The sequence below is a fragment of the Vicia villosa genome, linkage group LG5 (genome assembly GCF_029867415.1).
Source record: "Vicia villosa cultivar HV-30 ecotype Madison, WI linkage group LG5, Vvil1.0, whole genome shotgun sequence".
Taxonomy (NCBI): domain Eukaryota; kingdom Viridiplantae; phylum Streptophyta; class Magnoliopsida; order Fabales; family Fabaceae; genus Vicia; species Vicia villosa.
In genome coordinates, this window is record NC_081184.1 from 125557598 (window position 1) to 125560588 (window position 2991).

At 33.7% G+C, this 2991-nt stretch overlaps 1 pseudogene; it reads left to right on the forward strand.

Moving 5' to 3' along the window:
* The first annotated feature begins 1567 nt into the window (after window positions 1-1567).
* LOC131607253 (senescence-specific cysteine protease SAG39-like) lies at window positions 1568-2696 on the forward strand (annotated as a pseudogene).
* The last annotated feature ends 295 nt before the right edge of the window (window positions 2697-2991 follow it).

A 2991-nucleotide genomic window follows, 5' to 3' on the forward strand; every position in this document is an offset into this window, starting at 1 on the left:
ATGCGTTGCCATCCTCGTTAAGCGCAACTTTTTTAGGACTAAGCGCGGGCTCGCTAAGCCCAACTTTTTGGGGCAAAGCACAAACGCCCAAAACAACAAAAATCAGAATGCGATTTTCACCATTGGAGCTCATTCCAAGCTTTGATTTCAACCTCGAATCACCCAATTCGATTAGAAATACATAGATACATATTTTATATATTAGCTAAACAACATTTATCCATCAATTAACACATCAAAATCATCATTTGTCATAGTTTTCAAGGTCAGGTTCAACTCTAAAACACAATCATGGCAACAAAAAATTCATAATTCGTATCAACAGAACATGTATAAAAATCAGCATATAACAGACCAATAAATTATACATTAACATGGTAATTGGCATAAATTTCACTCATTTACAACCAAGAACTCATAACATATAATAATGGAGAATTCAACCTAAAGGACAGTGAGGATCCCTCTCTATCCTTCATTCAATATTACACTTATAGTAGGGTAATCCCCCCTTACCTTAATTTTCAGCAAAAGCATTGCAACAAAGGTGAATTCTTCTTCCGTTAAGTCATTAGCCTTGGCCTCTTTTTCTCTATTTCTCTATTTCTCTCAATTTTACTTATTATAAAAGTCTCTCAACTCTCACTCTTTTATATTTAAAAGAAAACCTAATTTCTCTTTAGGTTATTCCTATTTTACCCTTCTCAACTAAATTTAAAAAAAATATTATTATTTACTCTTATTCCCACCATTCATTTTATCTTCTAATTATTTTTTACAAACACTATTTTTCCACCAAAATCTCACTATTTTATTTTTATTTTATTAATTTGATTATTCAACATTAACTAAATTTTAAATAATGTCTAACATTATCTATACTCCCATCAACACCCATCAAAAGATTCTATTCTGTGAGAAAATATGTCGACAAAATGGATGGTATCACATGTTTCATACTCGCTTGGAAGTAACTCGTTCAAAATTCCACAGTTCAATAATTTGGTCTATTAACATTAGATATTTAGAATTTTTCAATATTGTAAAGAAGTGAATTTGTTTTAAATTTGGTTAATTTGTAAAGAATGTGAATTTGTTTTACATTTGGTAAATTAGCTATTAATGTAGAATAGAAGTATTATACGCTTTACTACTTAATTTGTTTTTATCATGAGATGGGAATTTGTTGATACTTAATTTGTTTTTATCATGAGAGGTGAATTTGTTTTTAATTATAACTATTGTTTCAAACAAACTGCTGGTCTACCTTCACTTTTATAATCTAAAATATTTCCAACGCACAAGGCTTCCTTTGTCCATAGCACTGACCTTCCCAAATAGTTAATCACAGAATCTCTCATTCAGACATTTCTCCCGAGTACGAAACCACATACTGACCATAAATTTGTTTTAGACTTTAAATTGAAAACTATCAAAATGTTAATATTCAATTCACCATAAAATTGCCTAATATAAATACCACAATGATCATTGAGTATAATCACCACACATCATTCTAACATTCAACTGCTAACTAATCAACTCAAAAATCCTTGTCTGTCAAACCATGGCTGCCAAAAATCAATTATATCATAGTGGTATTGCATTGACATTCATATTCTGCCTGGGTTTGTTGACTATTCAAGTCACTTCTCGCACTCTCCAATACGACTCTATGCATGAGAGGCACCAGCAATGGATGAGTTACTATGGCAAAGTCTATAAGGACACTCAAGAAAGGGAGAACCGTCTAAAAATATTTGCAGAAAACATGAATTACATTGAAGCATCCAACAATGTTAACAGTAACAAATCATACAAACTAGGCATCAATCAATTTGCGGACCTCACCAACGAGGAATTCACAGCTTCTAGAAACAAATTCAAGGGGCATATGTGCTCCTCAATCACAAGAACATCTACCTTTAAGTATGAAAATGCAAGTGCGGTTCCATCCACGGTTGATTGGAGGAAGAAAGGAGCAGTGACACCTGTGAAGAATCAAGGACAATGCGGTAAGTGACTATCTAATAAGTAATGCATTCAATTCAGCAGGACTATATGGTCAAATATTTAATTGTAATATCAATTTACCTATTGTAGGATGTTGTTGGGCATTCTCTGCTGTTGCAGCAACGGAAGGAATTCATCAGTTGAGTACTGGAAAATTGGTCTCTTTATCAGAACAAGAACTTGTTGATTGCGACACAAAAGGTGTGGACCAAGGTTGTGAGGGTGGTCTTATGGATGATGCTTTCAAATTCATCATTCAAAATCACGGACTCAGCACGGAAGCTCAATACCCCTATCAAGGTGTTGACGGAACATGCAGTGCAAATCAAGCATCCACCCAAGCAGCTACCATTACAGGATATGAAGATGTCCCGGCCAACAATGAGCAGGCACTACAAAAAGCTGTGGCAAATCAACCAATTTCTGTAGCCATTGATGCTAGTGGATCCGACTTTCAATTTTACAAAAGTGGTGTGTTTACTGGTTCATGTGGATAGTGATGGTGTCACTGCTGTGGGATATGGTGTGGATAGTGATGGAACCAAGTATTGGTTGGTTAAGAACTCATGGGGAACAGATTGGGGTGAAGAAGGATACATTAGAATGCAAATGGGAGTTGATGCTGCTGAAGGACTGTGTGGCATTGCAATGCAAGCATCTTACCCTACTGCTTAAATATTAAACTGAAGTACTTATTATGTTACCCAAACTCTGTAAATCAAACTAAATTATGATTGGTTGTGCATTTATCTTCTATTAGCTGCATCAATCATGGTTTCTGTGACTATTTACGTATACTGTATACAACTACTTGTGCATTTATCAACACAAAAAAGTATTAAGGGTAACTCTTATATTTTTTTTTATTTTTTTTGTTGTTTACATTCTTTTATTTGCTTATTACAAAGTGTTTCTGATTTATTTTGATAAACTTAAAACTTGTCATTCAGGTAACATTGATTTGGATTTTTGAAATAA